Here is a 20,179-nt window from a genome sequence, read left to right on the forward strand (position 1 = left end):
CCGTGACCCTTCTCCTTCTATTCTCAATCTATACCCTGCTGTCCTCCTCCTCCTCCTCCACCTTAACCCTGACCCTTATCCTTCCATTCTCAATCTATACCCTGCTGTCCTCCTCCTCCACCTCCCCCACCTTAACCCTGACCCTTCTCCTTCCATTCTCAATCTATACCCTGCTGTCCTCCTCCTCCTCCTCCTCCTCTTCCTCCTCCTCCACCTCCTCCACCTTAACTCTGACCCTTCTCCTTCCCTTCTAAAATCTATACCCTGCTGTTCTCCTCCTCCTCCTCCACCTTAACCCTGACCCTTCTCCTTCCATTCTCAATCTATACCTCTGCTGTCCTCTTCCTCCTCTTCCTCCTCCTCCTCCACCTTAACCCTGACCCTTCTCCTTGCATTCTCAATCTATACCCTGCTGTCCTCTTCTTTCTCCTCCACCTTAACTCTGACCCTTCTCCTTCCCTTCTAAAATCTATACCCTGCTGTTCTCCTCCTCCTCCTCCACCTTAACCCTGACCCTTCTCCTTCCATTCTCAATCTATACCCTGCTGTACTCCTCCTCCACCTCCCCCACCTTAACCCTGACCCTTCTCCTTCCATTCTCAATCTATACCCTGCTGTCCTCCTCCTCCTCCTCCTCTTCCTCCTCCTCCACCTCCTCCACCTTAACTCTGACCCTTCTCCTTCCCTTCTAAAATCTATACCCTGCTGTTCTCCTCCTCCTCCTCCACCTTAACCCTGACCCTTCTCCTTCCATTCTCAATCTATACCTCTGCTGTCCTCTTCCTCCTCTTCCTCCTCCTCCTCCACCTTAACCCTGACCCTTCTCCTTGCATTCTCAATCTATACCCGGCTGTCCTCCTCCTCCTCCTCCACCTTAAACCTGTCCCTTAACTTTCCATTCTCAATCTATACCCTGCTGTCCTCCTCCTCCTCCTCCTCCACCTTAACCCTGACCCTTATCCTTCCATTCTCAATCTATACCCTGCTGTCCTCCTCCTCCTCCACCTTAACACTGACCCTTCTCCTTCCATTCTCAATCTATACCCTGCTGTCCTCCTCCTCCTCCTCCTCCAGCCTAACCCTGACACTTCTCCTTCCATTCTCAATCTAGACCCTGCTGTTCTCCTCCTCCTCCTCCAACTTAACACTGACCCTTCTCCTTCCATTCTCAATCTATACCCTGCTGTCCTCCTCCTCCTCCTCCTCCACCTTAACCCTGACCCTTCTCCTTCCATTCTCAATCTATATCTGCTGTCCTCCTCCTCCATCTTAAACGTGACCCTTCTCCTTCCATTCTCAATCTATACCCTGCTGTCCTCCTCCTCCTCCTCCACCTTAACCCTGATCCTTAACTTTCCATTCTCAATCTATACCCTGCTGTCCTCCTCCTCTTCCACCTTAACCCCGACCCTTCTCCTTCCATTCTCAATCTATACCCCTGCTGTCCTCTTCCTCCTCCTCCACCTTAACCCTGACCCTTCTCCTTCCATTCTCAATCTATACCCCTGCTGTCCTCTTCCTCCTCCTCCTCCTCCTCCACCTTAACCCCGACCCTTATCATTCCATTCTCAATCTATACCCTGCTGTCCTCCTCTTCCTCCTCCTCCACCTTAACCCTGACCCTTCTCCTTCCATTCTCAATCTATACCCCTGCTGTCCTCTTCCTCCTCCTCCTCCTCCTCCACCTTAACCCCGACCCTTATCATTCCATTCTCAATCTATACCCCTGCTGTCCTCTTCCTCCTCCTACACCTTAACCCTGACCCTTCTCCTTCCATTCTCTATCTATACCCTGCTGTCCTCCTTCTCCCCCTCCTCTTCCTCCTCCTCCTCCTTCTCCCTTGTCCTTCCATTCTCAATCTGTCCTCCTGCTGTCCTCTTCTTTCTCCTCCTGCTCCATCTTAACCCTGACCATCATCCTTCCATTCTCAATCTATACCCTGCTGTCCTCTTCCTCCTCCTCCTCCTCCTCCACCTTAACCCTGACCCTTATCCTTCCATTCTCAATCTATCCTCCTGCTCTCCTCCTCTTCCTCCTCTTCCTACTCCTGCTCCATCTTAACCCTGACCATCATCCTTACATTCTCAATCTATACCCCTGCTGTCCTCTTCCTCCTCCTACACCTTAACCCTGACCCTTCTCCTTCCATTCTCTATCTATACCCTGCTGTCCTCCTTCTCCCCCTCCTCTTCCTCCTCCTCCTCCTTCTCCCTTGTCCTTCCATTCTCAATATATACCCTGCTGTCCTCCTCCATCTTAACCCTGACCATCATCCTTCCATTCTCAATCTATACCCTGCTGTCCTCTTCCTCCTCCTCTTCCTCCTCCTCCTTCTCCCTTGTCCTTCCATTCTCAATATATACCCTGCTGTCCTCCTCCTCCTCCATCTTAACCCTGACCATCATCCTTCCATTCTCAATCTATACCCTGCTGTCCTCTTCCTCCTTCTCCTCCACCTTGGCGTTCTGTCCTGTTCTGTCTGGTTGTGGTGTGACCCATAATAGAAAATCTTTTAAGAGCAGTCTCTTTCAGAGGCCTTGCTGGCTGGTTCTGTTTGCCATGGCAGGTTCCCACCTTGCCTCTGCACAAGCGTGATAAATATTTTACACCTCTGCCCACTGAGCAAGGGAACATTTCACTACTCATTTCATCACACACTCATTCCCTCAAATCTCTCTTCTCTCTCTCTCTCTCTCTCTCTCTCTCTCTCTCTCTCTCTCTCTCTCTCTCGCTCTCTTGCTCTCTCTCTCTCTCTCTCTCTCTCTCTCTCTCCTCCCCCCCCCCCCTCCCTCCCTCCCTCCCTTCGTCACTTTGCCCAGTAGCCTGCCCGTCTCTACAACTAATATATATGGTTGGTTTTTTGGGGGCAGTGGGTGTTTTGTCAGCGTTTTCAGAATACTGGACAATCAACCCAATGAGTCAATACAATGACTACAAACATACATCACAATCCAGAACTCTGCTCATGTGCTTTTGTAGTGTAACAATAACCGAATGCACAGTAATGTGTTTTTTAGAACACATGTTAAGTTAAAAGCAAGGATGTGAAGCGTGTGATTCTTTAAAAAGTGTTTCTTTAAAAGAAGGCCTGTTGTGTGTGTGGTACTGGCTGCTGAGCCCAGCCTAGCATGGATAGCGTCTGTGGTTGAGCTCTATTAGGAAATTAAAGGGGCAGTGCAATTAAAACGGGATTTCCTGTTTTTTTTTCATGATATTTCCACACCATGAGGTCAAAATAACACTGAAATTGTGAAAATGAGAATAATGCCCTTTTTGAGTAAGAGCTGAGAAATGCCTGGAATTTCCGCCTATTCAGCCTATGTGTGTGGGTGTGGGCTCTACACCATCCTATCAGCCAATCTGGCTTTAAGACAACTAATAGAGCCTCTCTTCCTATTATTCCTTTCAACATCTCTGGGATTTGTCAGGATCTCTAAGTAGCCCGAAGGACCAATCATACTCGTCTGTCTGAGACAGACAGGTCGAGTGGTGAATGATGAAGCCCCTCCCCTCATACCAAAGAGTCATTCACCTGCCCTCTGATCATTCTCCTTCTCTTCCTCACAGAAGAGTTCTACTCAGCTCTCCTCAGCAACTTCATCTGTTTTCAAGTTTACCTGTTCGTATCACAGATGTGCTGTTGAGGTTACGACGCTGAGCGCAGGGTTATCAGCTCTTGTCTGTGTTGGGTGACTTTACCGAAAGGAAAATGTTTTGCTTCGGGTAAGAATTTGCTTCACACTTTTCTGGATTCATCTCCTGTTGTAGCTAGCTGCGGAGACTTGCCTATCTTTTGCTGCCTCACCTGGCTAGTTCGCCGCAAGGCTAGCTATCCTACTGACTACTTTTACTACCTGGAAGGTTAGAATTACTAGTTCGCGCTCCGGTTTAGTTCAACCCTGTACAGGCTTGACTAGACTGACCCTGGTCATGCATCCATTGTGTTGTTTTTTGCTGCTAACACCCTCCACTAGAGAGTGCACAGAGCATCCCAAAGTGGTTTGTCTCCCATTCTTAACTCATGGGCTAACATCATGGATGGCTACCTGAGGACCTTCACTCACTTTTCCAGGGCTTGGCCCCGGAGAAGGGGGAAAGGGAAGGGGACCTCCCTTTCCAGCGTAAAGAGAGTCATGCGCTAATGCAAGGGTTTGAACGACCTCATCCAGAGAGCGGAGAAGGAAGATGACAAGGGTTAGGGTTAAGGTGCAATCTCAACCACACTGCACACTGCCCTAACCCATCTGGACAAGAGGAATACCTATGTGAGAATGCTGTTCATCGACTACAGCTCGGCATTCAACACCATAGTACCCTCCAAGCTCGTCATCAAGCTCGAGACCCTGGGTCTCGACCCCGCCCTGTGCAACTGGGTACTGGACTTCCTGACGGGCCGCCCCCAGGTGGTGAGGGTAGGCAACAACATCTCCTCCCCGCTGATCCTCAACACTGGGGCCCCACAAGGGTGCGTTCTGAGCCCTCTCCTGTACTCCCTGTTCACCCACGACTGCGTGGCCACGCACGCCTCCAACTCAATCATCAAGTTTGCGGACGACACAACAGTGGTAGGCTTGATTACCAACAACGATGAGACGGCCTACAGGGAGGAGGTGAGGGCCCTCGGAGTGTGGTGTCAGGAAAATAACCTCACACTCAACGTCAACAAAACTAAGGAGATGATTGTGGACTTCAGGAAACAGCAGAGGGAACACCCCCCTATCCACATCGATGGAACAGTAGTGGAGAGGGTAGCAAGTTTTAAGTTCCTCGGCATACACATCACAGACAAACTGAATTGGTCCACTCACACAGACAGCATCGTGAAGAAGGCGCAGCAGCGCCTCTTCAACCTCAGGAGGCTGAAGAAATTCGGCTTGTCACCAAAAGCACTCACAAACTTCTACAGATGCACAATCGAGAGCATCCTGGCGGGCTGTATCACCGCCTGGTATGGCAACTGCACCGCCCTCAACCGTAAGGCTCTCCAGAGGGTAGTGAGGTCTGCACAACGCATCACCGGGGGCAAACTACCTGCCCTCCAGGACACCTACACCACCCGATGTCACAGGAAGGCCATAAAGATCATCAAGGACATCAACCACCCGAGCCACTGCCTGTTCACCCCGCTATCATCCAGAAGGCGAGGTCAGTACAGGTGCATCAAAGCTGGGACCGAGAGACTGAAAAACAGCTTCTATCTCAAGGCCATCAGACTGTTAAACAGCCACCACTAACACTGAGTGGCTGCTGCCAACACACTGACACTGACTCAACTCCAGCCACTTTAATAATGGGAATTGATGGGAAATGATGTAAATATATCACTAGCCACTTTAAACAATGCTACCTTATATAAATGTTACTTACCCTACATTATTCATCTCATATGCATACGTATATACTGTACTCTATATCATCGACGGTATCCTTATGTAATACATGTATGACTAGCCACTTTATACTATACTATGCCACTTTGTTTACATACTCATCTCATTTGTACATACTGTACCCGATACCATCTACTGTATCTTGCCTATGCTGCTCTGCACCATCACTCATTCATATATCCTTATGTACATATTCTTTATCCCCTTACACTGTGTACAAGACAGTAGTTTTGGAATTGTTAGTTAGATTACTTGTTATTACTGCATTGTCGGAACTAGAAGCACAAGCATTTCGCTACACTCGCATTAACATCTGCTAACCATGTGTATGTGACAAATAAAATGTGATTTGATTTGATTTGATTTGATTTGAGGTGGAGGAGGAGGAGGAAGAGGAGGAGGAAGAGGAGGAGGAGGAGGTGGAGGAGGAGGAGGAGGAGGAGGAGGAGGAAGAGGACAGCAGGGTATAGATTGAGAATGGATGACAAGGAAGTGCAAGCCGCTCGTCCCTCTTCCGCCCTTAGCGGGGCATCAATGGCAGATCACAGATATTCGATCATTAATGTCTGCAAAAAGGCAGAAAAAACATACAAAACATCCTCCCAGCTGTTCTCACACCGTACCAGAAAAACAACTCCTCCCAGCTGTTCTCACACCGTACCAGGCAAACAACTCCTCCCAGCTGTTCTCACACCGTACCAGGCAAACAACTCCTCCCAGCTGTTCTCACACCGTACCAGGCAAACAACTCCTCCCAGCTGTTCTCACACCGTGCCAGGCAAACAACTCCTCCCAGCTGTTCTCACACCGTACCAGGCAAACAACTCCTCCCAGCTGTTCTCACACCGTACCAGGCAAACAACTCCTCCCAGCTGTTCTCACACCGTACCAGGCAAACAACTCCTCCCAGCTGTTCTCACACCGTACTAGGCAAACAACTCCTCTCAGCTGTTCCAGCTTGCGTGGCGGAAGCCAAACGCAATTGGATTAAACCTTTGACTGGCAAGGTCCAAACTGGACTTTTTGCCAACATGAATTCCAAGGACACGGAGGGCCTTGACAAGCCACCAGTGGTCGAGCTGTTACTGGCCAACCATCTCAACATCAAAGTCTTGTCATGGCAGGGAGAGGGTAATTCACTGGCACCAGAGCTTTCCACTTGAAGCCCCCAGCGACACTGCAGGCATCGAAATCACAGAGCCCTAACAAGGGCTGACAGTGGGGAAACGGTCCTTCAATGCAGCCGCATCTAGGTCATCTAGATCTAGGTCATGGTCATCATAGGTCATCTAGATCTAGGTCATGGTCATCATAGGTCATCTAGATCTAGGTCATGGTCATCATAGGTCATCTAGATCTAGGTCATGGTCATCATAGGTCATCTAGATCTAGGTCATGGTCATCATAGGTCATCTAGATCTAGGTCATGGTCATCATAGGTCTTCTAGATCTAGGTCATGGTCATCATAGGTCATCTAGATCTAGGTCATGGTCATCATAGGTCATCTAGATCTAGGTCATGGTCATCATAGGTCATCTAGAACTAGGTCATGGTCATCATAGGTCATCTAGATCTAGGTCATGGTCATCATAGGTCATCTAGATCTAGGTCATGGTCATCATAGGTCATCTAGATCTAGGTCATGCCCGTTTGATTCCCCTGCAAGGAAGAAGGGGTGACCGACCTAGGGGCACGCCCACTGCGGCAGGGAGGGGCAGTCAACAGTTCACCACGTGCTCTGGCCTGCTCATCTTGGGTAGAGCACAACCCCCACCACCACCACCACCACTGTCGGGGAGAGGTACATCTGTGCTCCAAAAAACCTTCCCTTAGTTCAGCAACCCACTTTCATGCGTTCGCTCTTATGGAAAACAGAGGGAATCCACTCTACCCTCGAGGGTCACGGCTCTCCCCCCAGTTCTAGTTCAAGCAGCCGGACGGGCAGGAAGACTAATTGTCAGTCACCATGAAGCAATGTCCCCATGTTCCAGTGTTGCAACACTGCCCTTTTCCATAAAAAAAGCCTCATGCCAAAGACTGAGAGCAAAAATACAATTAAAAGGAGACTCACTCCATCACCACCAGACAGCGCTATGGTGCCTCTAGTGAGCAACAGTCTATCAACCTGCGACTCTATCGACTCGCCAGCAGAGTAGGGAACAGGCGCGCATCCACAGTATCGAAGGGGTACAGACTGAAGATCGCTCTAAAATCACCCGTTTTAAACTGAACTTTGGAATCAGTAGCAACTAGCAATGTGATACGCATACTAGAGCAGGAAATCTCCTCTCTCTTAAGCAAAGGGGTTATCAGGGTGATACTAGCGGCAAAGAGCCACCTCGGCTTCTACTCCCGGTAATTCCTGGTTCCCGAAAAAAGGGGGAGAGGTTCGCTCCATTCTGGCCCTATTGGTCCTCACGTTCACGAAGTTCACGTTCATATGCTTACATTCAACAGGCTGTCTCGCTCTATTCGTCAAGGCCACTGGTTCACCTCAATCAACCTGCAGGATGCTTATTTTCACATAAACACCCTGCCAGCACACAGGAGGTTTCTGAGGTTTGCTTTTCAAGGCCTATGAATACCTCACTGTCCCATTTGGGCTTCAGCTGCCTGAACTTCCAGCAAGTGTGTAGTGGCAGCTCTAACACCATTGAGAAACAACGAGCTGAGAGTCTCTGCCCACATAGACAATGACCTGCTTTTCTCTCCATCCCAGTAGCAAGCAGTAGGAGACACAACTTCCCTTGTAACCCAACTCTCCAAGCTTCAATCTCAATCAGAAAAAGAGCTGTTTGGCGCCCAACACGGAAAATAGAATACCTAGAGGTGTAATGCTGGATTTTCTCTCTCTAATCAAGCAACCCTTTTGGGAAGACTGTGCCTCTCCCTGTTCCACAGGGCACGCTCGGTCAATTTCAAGACGTGCCTCTGAGTGCGGGGGTTGATGGCGTCCACCATCTCAGTACCTCTCAGCCTACTGAGGATGAGAGACTTCCAGCATGTCACGGCGTGTGTATAGGTGTCAGGGAAGTCAGGCGCAGGAGAATCGAACTTGGTAAGAATGGAGTAGTTTAATAACTTAACAAAACACAACTCCAAAACCATCTTACATAAATAAGAGCAAAGTGGGTACGAGGACCCGTCGCGCACCAATACAAATAACACAAGTATGAAAACAAACAATCTCTGACAAGGACATGAGGGGAAACAGAGGGTTAAATACACAACAGGAAATTGATGGGATTGGAACCAGGTGTGTAGGGAAGACAAGACAAAACCAATGTAAAATTAAAAATGGATCAATGATGGCTAGAAGACCGGTGAGGTCGACTGCCGAGCACCGCCCGAACAAGGAGAGGCATCGACTTCGGGAGAAGTCGTGACACAGCACTGGATTTTTTGCACAACGTCTGTGTACACGGCATCACCTTAATTGCCAGATAGAGGTGACTTCCGCTTTCAATCGGGTCTCCATCACTGGAAGATCCCCTCGACCTTTATTTCTGTCTCTAGGGACCAAGGAAAGATGGGCCACTCACAGGCTGGGGCGCAGTTCACGAGGGAGATGCAATAAACGACTGTAGTGGCGTACATCAACCGATCAGGGTGGCACTCGCTTCCTGCTCTTACACCGATTATCTGATTATTCTGTGGAGCAGAGAAAACCTACTGACCCGGGGCGTATTGAATGTAGGAGCTGACTTATCGTTCAGAGGGAATCCCCATCAAGGGGACAGGAGACTCTGGAACAGATCCGGGAGAGATACGGTCATTGCAAGAAAACAGGTACTGTCCGTTGTTCTTCATGCTAGCAGGAGAAGCACCACTGAAGGTTGACTCCCTGGCCAAGGGTGTTGCTTTACGCTTTTCCTTCCCTCAGCCTCGTACTCTTCACTCTGGCCTCATCTTGGTAGCCCTTACATGGCTATGGATATTGGAGATCAGTCTTGCAAAATGATGTGTAATTCTTATTGGAATCCAGCCAGAGTTAGGATATCAAAGAGTTGACATTTTCATTCACCTGCAACCTGCATTCATATTGATTGCCAGGGTTAGTAACAGTGTGAGGAGACTCCCTAAGCCATTTAAACTGGAACAACCACTTCAATAATGGGTGCAAAAAATCGAACTAAATGATTTGATTCGTTTAGAAAATGTACGTTGTTCATCTTTGTGTAGCATAAAATTAATCAATCAATCAATCACTCAATGTACATGCAAAAATACAGATATGAAAAACAATGAATTTGTTAGCATAACTTAAAACAATAGAGTTGGAGACATCTCATTTAGTTTTGAGTCAGTACCACAAACATTTGACGTTATAATGACTTTTCATTGACTTACTTCAACTTACTAAAAGTCTTTGAAATGGCTTGGGGTTTACAGTACTGTCCTCAGTGTCAGGGCTTCTGAGGGTTGATTTGAGACTGCTTGGCTTCAGAGAGCATGTGTGTTATGAGAGTTGGACATATCCCACTGTGAGATGTCTTAACAAATAAGTGAAAGACAACTGAATGTAACTTGTGTAACCCCAGTTCTCTAACACCACAGAGTGTGAGGAAGTTTGGCATGAGAATGATCAGAGGGCAGGTGAGTCAATCTTTAGTATGATGGGAGGGCCTCCCTCATTCACCACTCGACCTGTCTGTCTCCTTCAAGCTACTTTGAGATTCTGGTGAATTCCGCTGTGAGATGTCTCACTCACAATATCAGAGGACCGGGGTCACAGCTCTATCGGTTGACACCTTCTAGTAGCCACAGTATATTTGTGTGACTGGCTGTTGTGTGTCCAGTCTGGCCCTACAGGCCCTGGGGGACTGTCGCTCCCACATCTCCACAGACACTAACAAAAAGTGACAGGCCAGTCAGGACCATGGTGCTCTGAGGAGACCTGCATTGTAGCAGAAACCCAAGAGTCTGGTTCTAGGCCAAAAACAACACAAAGAGCTCTGAAAAGCAGAATGGGATGAGGCTTTTCTCTCCTTAAGAGTCTCTCTCTTTCTTTCTTTCTTTCTTTCTTTTGCGCGCTCTCTCTCTCGCACGCACGCACGCACGCATGCACACACACACACACACGCACACGCACACACACACACACACACACACAGGCACATTTACCTAAACACACACACATACTCATACATGCGTGCACGGATCACTGACAACCAATTTATCATGTGACTGTGAGGCCATTCAAGCTTCAAGAGCAGCATATATTTCACCCATGTGTTAACAGTCTTCATGCACCAGGGTTTTTCCAACTGTCCTCTACATCACTGTTTTGCCAATCAACGGTTATATTGAGCTATACTGTGTGCATGTTTGTCCTTGTTGATGCATGCTTCAATTTATTTATTTTATTTGATTCACCTTTATTTAACCAGGAAGGCCAGTTGAGAACAAGTTCTCATTTACAACGGTGACCTGGCCAAGATAAAGCATAGCAGTGTGACACAAACAACAACACAGAGTGACACAATGACTGAACTGAGCCTTCAGAGGAATTATTTGTTTTCCATATAGGACAGCATGCAATACTCTGTCCCTCCTCTCTTATGTTAGATATCTGGTTTAACAGAGATAGGCACAAGCTCTCTCTCTCTCTTCCTCTCTGTCCCTTCATCTCTATCTCTAGCGCTCTCTCTATCTATCTTTCTCTCTCTTTCTCTGACTGCACATCCCCCATAAAGGCCCAGTATAAAGGGAAAGGGAAACTACCAGTAACTAGCTGAGGGCTACAAGCAATGTGAATGGTTTCCTTATATAGACCTACGCTCATAAATGTTTCACATCATGCACTTTTATGTATTATGTAGCCCAGGCAGCAGTGCCTCTCTTATGGCTATTACCCCAATGTTTTACAATTATAATATTCTAGACTAAATAGAGGCTATTATGGTGAGTATATTCATCAAGAAATACGTGTCCCCATATCCTCAATATGATTTATTTAGATCTCTTCTTGTTATTTCTTAGGCTGTCCGTTGGTGGGCGCTAAGTGGAGGAGGCCGTTGGAGCGAATGGGTAGGACGCCTGCCTCCATCACATGGTCCAGCGTAACCGAGAAACCTCGAGCACAGATGGAGCAGGACGGGAAACCGAGAGACGAGCCCCTCTGGTAGCGGCGAGAAGCATCCTCTGAAATAGAAACATAAGCTGCCCCTTCGGCAGCAGAAACGGAAAAACGGACGCAAGAAAAAAAGCAACAACAAAACCGACAGTTTTGCACAGTGTCATGCTGCTTTCGCGTTTAATAATATCACAGAAGAGTCAGGGAAGGTTGTGAGTGAGTGAGGGGGTGGATCTTTTTGCTGAGAATGAAATCCAAGGCGCTTGTTGTCCCAAGTGAATTCATTTGAAGAGCTTGCAGAGACACAGAGCGACCGGGATGCCGCCCAACATCGCTCCACCTATTCATCCGCGAGGTTAAGTGAGTATAATTGTTGGGGGGATATACTTTTACCGTTTGACACCTCTTCCATTTGTGGTCTACTTTTGATCAACATTGTCTGCGTTACGTCAGTGATGTGACGGGCCACTATGAGAGCGGTCAGAGTATTCTAGGCGATTCCACCTGTCTGATCAATGATTCATACTCAGCAAAGTGCTCTAGACAATCAGTCAGTGATGTGAGGAACTTGTTTCTTTCCTTTGGTTATTGCGCGCGTCCCGGATAATGGTCGAAATGTAATGCGTTAACACTTCATTAATTCATACACAGTGCACAATAATTCTGATTTAGAGGTCAGGCCAGTGCAGTTTGAACTTCTGAACATGTGTCGTAGGCTACTTAACAATTAAAACCAGAAAGATGAATGAATAGATGCCCCCGGTTAGTGGAGCTCCCATCAGTTCTGAAGCACACAATTAATAGTCTGACAGACAGCAGAGGAGAGAGGTGCAGATCAAGATGTTATTAATTAAGTCATGACATCATCATCCTGTCCAGGCTTGTTGCAGCCTGTCTGTTCTAGATGTAGATGTTGAAGACCTGTGTTTAGTAGACTGGCTTGAAGAGGGTGTGAAGGGACTGGGTCTCCCTTTTAAAACATAATGGAAAAATTATGCATATTTATAGTCATCAACGGGAGAGAATTGATTCCCAGCTATTCTCAGAGTTGTGTGTGTGTGTGTGTGTGTGTGTGTGTGTGTGTGTGGGAGGGAGGGATGCACAGCGGGTTTCACGGTGCATATCGATGAATGGATTCCTCTTACTATGCAGCAGGGGTTCCCAGCTTGTTGTGTGTGTGTGTGTGTGCTTCACCCCATTACACTCATTGTGTTGATTTAAGCAGGAGAGTCACCCCAGAGAGCTGTGCTCCTGTTTCTCTCATTATGAAGTGATGCCCAGAATCACTTTTACACTGACAATCACACCAGGAGAAAGTTGGATGAGAGCAGAGCTATACTCAGCAACATTACCAACTGAAACAAACAAATGCAGTCTTCTTTCCAGACAGGAGGTTGTTTGGGGGGGGGGGGGGTCAAATAATTAGTTACCTTGTCTGATGCATGAGGAGTCACGGAGACACTTAGACTTTATTTCAAAGTCCTAATTTGGTCTTAAATCCTGCATACAACACAGGTTCTATCCCCAGGCTATTATCTCCACCCACGTAATGTCATGCACGCACGCACGCACGCACCGCACGCACACACACACACACACACACTAAAATGTACTGATCTACTGCATACTTACACTGTAGCATTTCTAAGAACTGACAAACCTCTCTTGGTTCCATAGCATGTCTCTCCAGAGCCCTTCTCCAGGCATGACATCTCTGTCTCTCTTTTTTTAGATTGGATTGGCACCCTGGCAAATTAAAGTGTGTGTGTGTGTGTGTGTGACAGGGCTCCAGACTAACATTTTCCCCTGGTGGCACTAGTGACACACACTTTTTCAGTTGATGGCACCAGCCCATGATTTGTTCGCACATTCATTTTATAAAGTCAATCACAGTGCTTTATTAGGAGGTGTAACTGAGATGGTATTCAATGAATAAGTTGTTTCATCTAACATGTCCATGCAGGAATGGATGATTCAAGATATTTTGATGGGCAACCTAATCCAGTGATCGTCATAAACTTTGGCCAGACATTAGGCTATTGTTTTTATATTTTACTGTTCAAATAGGGCTCCAGAATTTTCAGAATTTGCTTTTGTTCAATAGAGATGAACTTGTCCATTTATTTGGGAAAGATTCACTACCTGAGTAAGTGGAAACTCTAAAGACAGTGTTACGGTTTTCTTCGGGTGAAGTAGAGTCGGACCAAAATGCAGCGTGGTAATTTAGATTCATCTTTAATAATGATGAAAAAAAAACGAACAATACAAAAACAAGAAACGTAACACGAAAACCTAACAGCCTATACTGGTGCAAAACAAACACAGAGACAGGAACAATCACCCACGAAACACTCAAAGAATATGGCTGCCTAAATATGGTTCCCAATCAGAGACAACGATAAACACCTGCCTCTGATTGAGAACCACTCCAGACAGCCATAGACTTTGCTAGAGAACCCCACTAAACCACAATCTCAATACCTACGAAAACCCCAAGACAAAACACACCACATAAATAAACCCATGTCACACCCTGGCCTGACCAAATAAGGAAGGCTCTGGCAGCGCTAGATAGGCGAGGCGCACTGTAGGCCTGATGCGTGGTGCTGGCACTGGTGGTACTGGGCCGAGAACACGCACAGGAAGCCTGGTGCGGGGAGCTGCCACCGGAGGGCTGATGCGTGGAGGTGGTACTGGATAGACCGGACCGTGCAGGCGCACTGGAGCTCTTGAGCACCGAGCCTGCCCAACCTTACCTGACTCGATTCCCACTCTAGCCCGGCCGATACGAGGAGCTGGTATGTACCACACCGGGCTATGCACCCGCACTGGAGACACCGTGCGCACCACAGCATAACACGGTGCCTGCCCGGTCTCTCTAGCCGCCCGGTAAGCACAGGAAGTTAGCGTAGGTCTCCTACCTGGCGTAGCCATACTCCCTGTGAGCCCCCCCCCCCCAATACATTTTTGGGGCTGACTCTAGGGCTTCCATCCGCGTCGCCGTGCTGCCTCCTCATACCAGCGCCTCTCCGCTTTCGCCGCCTCCAGTTCTCCTTTGGGGCGCCGATATTCTCCAGGCTGTGCCCAGGGTCCTTTTCCGTCCAATATCTCCTCCCAAGTCCAGAAATCCTGTGATCGCTGCTCCTCCTGCCGCTGCCTGTCACCACGCCGCTTGGTCTTGTTGTGGTGGATGATTCTGTTACGGTTTTCTTGCGGTGAAGGAGAGTCGGACCAAAATTGATACATGTTTTAATAACGATGAAAAACAAACAATAAAAAAACAACAAACGTAACGTGAAAACCTATACAGCCTATTTTTTTTCATTTTTTTTATTTATAAAAATAATTTATTATCATCAATACCATTCATTCTGTACAACTCATAATTTCCATACAAACTCAAATAGTGGTATTTTAATTTAAACAAAACAAAAACCCCAAACAAAACCTCAGGGGAACATCTTCCCTCCCCGTCATCCTACAAACTACCTTTCCCTATCTCCCCGTCCCTAATCTATCCCCTTACAAATCTAAATGACACCCAGCCCTAAACCCCCCTTCCACCTCTCCCGGGCAGCATGCTGCCCCCACTTCCTCTCCTCCCTCTTCATCCTCCCCCTCAAATCTCCTTCCACCCTCCTCACTATCCCTTCCACCCCCCAATCTCTCCCTGTCTTCACCATGTTCTGCCTGGCTTCCCACAGCCCCCGTTTAAAGAGACTCATGAGAAGCCAGAGCAGAAACCTGTCCCTATCTGTCCCTCTCGCTCTCCCTACACCTCTCTCTAACCTGGCCCACGTCAATACAAAATCCCCCCTTACCAAACCTAACAACACCCGTGCCCTAGCCCATACTACTCCGGCAAAGGCACAGTCCCAAAAGACGCACAGTCTCCTCCCTGCCACAAGAAGATCTTGGACAGGTGGGGGATTGCACCAAACTATACCGGTACATGATGGAACGTACCGGCAAGCACTTATGGAGGCTCAACCAATTCAGGTCCTTGAGCCTGTTGTCCAGACCCCGCGCCTGCACTCCCTCCCAGACCACTTCCGAGATGCCCACTACAGGCGCCGGACTCCCTGCCTTTCTGACCTCCTCGTACAGGTGCCTGTGATCTAAACCTACTCGGGCAACTTCAACCTCAGGGTGCTCACGCAGCCACTTGGCCGCATGACCAAAGTGCCACGGCAGCTGTTCCGCCCGAGGACCCGTGTTAGACCACACCATTACGCTTCTCGCCTGATACGAGAAGAACACCCGCAGGAGGTAACCGGACGGGTGTATCACTGGATGAGCAAGCTCTGTTAACAAGAAAGAAACAAAAATTGCGTCCAGCTTGAGGGGGAAATGTGGTACCCACCTACCTCCCTCCCCGATGGGACAAAGCATGCGTGCCCTGGCGACCCACTCGCACCTGCCACTCCACATGAACTGAAACACAAACCTTACTAGAGGCCTCCTCAGACTAGCCGGTAATGGGTAGATGTACGCCAAATACAAAAGAGACGGCAACACATCCACCTTTAGAACCAGGACTTTGCCCATAAAAGACAAATACCTAGCCTTCCACATTGCTAGCTTCCTCTGTACCACTGCGATACGCATGTTCCAGTTTAGCGTCGCTGAGCCAGAGGTCTCAAAATGGACCCCGAGAATCCTCAGGGCCCCCTCACAGAGAGAGAACCCCCCGGGCACATCCGTTCTACCGCGCCATCTTCCGAAAAACTTGACGGAAGACTTTGCATGGTTCAGAACTGCTCCTGACGCTCGGGTGAAATCCCCAAAGATGGCAAGGGACCTTGTCAGGCACGAGTCCTTGCACAGCAGCAAGGAAGTGTCGTCGGCGTACTGCGTCATCTTAACACGCAGCCCACCACTTCCAGGGATCAACAAGCCTTCCACCCCTGTGTCTGCCCTAATGGCAGCCCCCAGAGGCTCCATGTACAGAACGAAGAGGAGAGCCGAGAGTGGGCACCCCTGCCTGACCCCAGACGAGAGGTCAAAAACGTCACCCAAGTGACTATTTACACTAACTCGGCACCCCGCTCCGACATATAATGTACGAATCCATCCTATGAACTTCTCCCCAAATCCTAATCGACCTAACACTCTGAATAAAAATGATCTATTCACGCGATCAAAGGCTTTCGCCTGATCTAGCGCTGCTACCATTAAAGGCAGTCCTCTATCTTCAACCCAAGCGATGGAGTCCCTGATTAACTGTAGGTTCCATCTAATAGAGCGGCCCTCTACCCCGCACGTCTGATCCTCATGGACGACGTAGGGAAGGGCTGTGCGCAACCGGTCTGCTAAAACCTTTGCAAGTAGCTTGTAATCTACACACAGCATGGTCAACGGCCGCCAGTTGCCAAGGTCTGTTACTTCCCCCTTCTTATATAAAAGTGACAGCACATCAACAGCCATTGATCCCCCCGGGACCCCCGTCTCAAGGATGGCCTTCAAGACTTCGAGGACCACTGGTCCAAGTATACCCCAAAACTTGAGATAAAACTCAGCCGGCAGCCCATCTATCCCAGGCACCTTCCCTTTTCCCATCCTCCTAAGAGCGCTCTCAACCTCTTCTAGTGAGATCTGGGCCTCCATCACTTCTCTAATGTCCTCCGGCAACCGCCTGGACAAGTGTTCTAAAAACACATTTCCCTGCTCTACATCTATTTCCCTTTCCTTAAATAAACCTTGGAAATGATCAGTTGTCACCCTGACCATATCCTCTGGTTCTCTAACTATACTACCATTTTCTTCCCTAACGCCATGCATTACCTTCCTACTCTGTCTGGCCCTAACCGACTTAAAGAACATAGCAGAACAAGTCTCATTGTGTTCTAGAAAGCCACTATGCGCACGCTCCAGGAAAGCTCGAGCCTTCCGCTCCTGCAACTCCCTGAGCTGCGCCTTTAGGGTTGCGGATCTCTCCCAGTCAAATGACCCGCCGAGGTTGCCTGCCTCGTACTCGAGTTCAATTAACCTTTGGATACGATCCACCTCCCTCCTCTCCTCCCTTTTTTTCCTCTTGCAATACCCTATTATAAAAGCCCTAATCCTCACCTTAACTAATTCCCACCACTCTAACACCCCCTCGCACATGGACCGGAGACCCTCAAGCCTCCAAAAGAAACCATAAAACCCGTCAACAAAAGCCTGCTCCTCCAGCACATCCCGATCTAGCTTCCAGTACCCCCTACCAAAGAGGCAGACTGGCGACCCCACCTGCAGGAGCACCCCGTCGTGATCCGAAAAGAAAACAGGCAACAGCCGCCCAGACAACTTACCCAAAGACCTGGGTACAAAAATATAGTCGAGCCTCCGCTCAACCCCCCTGGAGTTGCGCCATGTAGGACCGTCCATTTTCGGAGTAGTGTGCAGACCACCATCTACCAGACCATGGCAAGCCATTAGCCTGGCAATGGCGCCTGCACTGCTATCCCCCCCTCTTCCTAAATCTGTATTAAAATCCCCCCCTATCACTAATTTCCTATTTGTGACACACAGGGGTGTCAGACAGTCCACCATCTCCCTCCTGTCTGCCACCACCTGTGGTCCATACACCACCACTAATCTAAAATTACAATCCCTTATCGTGACATCCACCCCTATAACCCTCCCCTGCATTACCACAAAAGAATCCTCCACTTTAACCTCCCTGTGCCCACACAAAATCCCTACCCCCGATGAGTGCACCCCCCCAACACCCCAAACCGACTCCCCCTTGTCCCACTCCCTCTTAAACCTATTAACATCCCCTCCATCCCTCAGGTGAACCTCCTGTAAAAAACAAAAATCAAACCCCACACCCTCCAAATAACTAAAAACCGCCCTCCTCTTAACACAATCCCTTAAACCCCTTACATTTAAACTTACAAAAGTAAAATCAGACCCCATGAAATAATAAAATAAAAACATGTAATACACTCAAATTCTAAACCCAGACAGAAAAAAACAAAAACAGGAGACTCACCCGATGCTCCCCTGCTCCATATCTACCGGTGATGACACCATCTGTACTCCCAACATCCCCCCCTCTTCCTCCATCTCACCAACCCAGGATGCAGGAATACTGTTTGGCTCCGGGGTGCCCTGCACCCTGGGTCTACCCCCACAATCCTCCCCCTCCCCAGTGCTGCAGCTGGATTGGAAAAGAATTCGGGGAGGCTGAGTCCCCAAACAAAAAACTCGCCACCTCCTCCTGTACCCAGTCCTGAGTCCTGTTAGGTGTGTCCCCACCCAACAGATATTGAGAGCCTGTGGAAACCAGCAGCAACCCAGAGGTTTCTCCCACCCCCATCACTCTCTTGGCCATCCCCTCCCTCTCACTGTCGGCCAATCGCTCCCTCCTCTTCATTCTCTTCTTTGGTGATGACGGCAGTGGAGAGATACCAACCCCCCCCCCCCCGCCAGCTCCTCCACCATACCCCTCATCTCTTCCACCAGGGCACATTCCCCCCAGTCCACTTGCTCTTCCACCGTCTCCTTCTCCACCACTCCTCCATCGCTTTCTTCTCTCTCATGCTCCTCCACTCGGTTGCCGTCTTCCGCCGCTTTTCCTGGTTCTCCTACTCCCGTGCCTTCCGTTTCCTTCTCTCTTCCTTCCGCCGCTTCTTGCTCCTCCTTCTTCCTTGTGGCCTTCCCCTCTGGACCTGTACTCTGATCATGAGGCGTGCTTCCTTCCCCTCCTCTTCTTCCCCCATCCCCCGCCCCTGCTCCCCCCCCAGCCGCAGACGCATATGACCGCTGACGGGCCAGGCACCCCCGCCACAGGTGTGCTGACGAGCCACACCCATGGCACGTCTTAGGCTTGTCACAATCCCTCGCCTCATGATCCTCAGATGCACAAAATCTGCATTTTCTTGTACTGCATGAGGCGAATATGTGACCGTAGGCCATACAGCGTCTGCAAAATGGGGGCTGACGTGCATAAAACAACGTCCCCCTGTCAGCCCCTAGGGAGAACATAGCAGGAGGATGGAGGTAGCCACCATGTCCCTTTGGGTCCTCTCTGAGGAGGGCCTGGAAACCTCTCCTCCCATTCCAAAACCCAAGGGAGTCTTTGAGGTGCCTTGCTGAGGAGACGTTATCCATATATCTCCCCAGAAAAGCCCTCACCTCTTCGTCCTTAACGTAAGGGTTGTAAATGTTGACAGTTACAACCCTAAAATTATTCTTCGCCAGGCTTGTTATTTCGTAGTGGCACATCAGCCTCTCACCTCCCACTGCTCTTGCCCTTCTCAGGATATCATCGTGTTTTGCCTCTGTATATAGTGCCACGTCGTATGCTCCCTCCAACGAGTTGCCTTGGAAACAAAACACGTCCTTCACCGTCAGCTTTAGAATCCCCATCAATATTATCCTTCCAAAAGATTCCCGTCCTAAAGGCTCCATCTCCTTTTCCTTCCAAGCAAACCTAATCGTGTTAGCCAGCCCAATCCCAGGGACCGACCGTGTTGATGTATTTAGCACCATCTCCGCAAGGAGAATGGCGCTCGTTCTCTTCTCTTCCAAAACAAGTGAAAAGAAAAAAACAAATGACTGAGCCTATCTGGTGCAACAAACACAGAGACAGGAACAATCACCCACGAAACACTCAAAGAATATGGCTGCCTAAATATGGTTCCCAATCAGAGACAACGATAAACACCTGCCTCTGATTGAGAACCACTCCAGACAGCCATAGACTTTGCTAGAGAACCCCA

At 48.8% G+C, this 20,179-nt stretch overlaps 1 protein-coding gene and 1 long non-coding RNA gene across 2 annotated transcripts in view; one reads left to right on the top strand and one right to left on the bottom strand.

Annotated features, from left to right (window-relative positions):
• LOC149970689 (uncharacterized) overlaps positions 1–20,179 on the bottom strand; it is a 184,563-nt gene that overhangs the window by 9,551 nt on the left and 154,833 nt on the right. The window lies entirely within an intron of this gene.
• Positions 11,270–20,179, top strand: part of LOC110508384 (uncharacterized) — a 95,134-nt gene continuing 86,224 nt past the window's right edge. The window contains exon 1 of the mRNA XM_021588884.3: positions 11,270–11,828. The gene's annotated coding sequence lies outside the window, so the exon portion shown is untranslated. The remainder of the gene's footprint in view (positions 11,829–20,179) is intronic.

Source organism: Oncorhynchus mykiss, chromosome 28 (assembly GCF_057628025.1).
Source record: "Oncorhynchus mykiss isolate SJ-2025 chromosome 28, ASM5762802v1, whole genome shotgun sequence".
Lineage (NCBI taxonomy): Eukaryota > Metazoa > Chordata > Actinopteri > Salmoniformes > Salmonidae > Oncorhynchus > Oncorhynchus mykiss.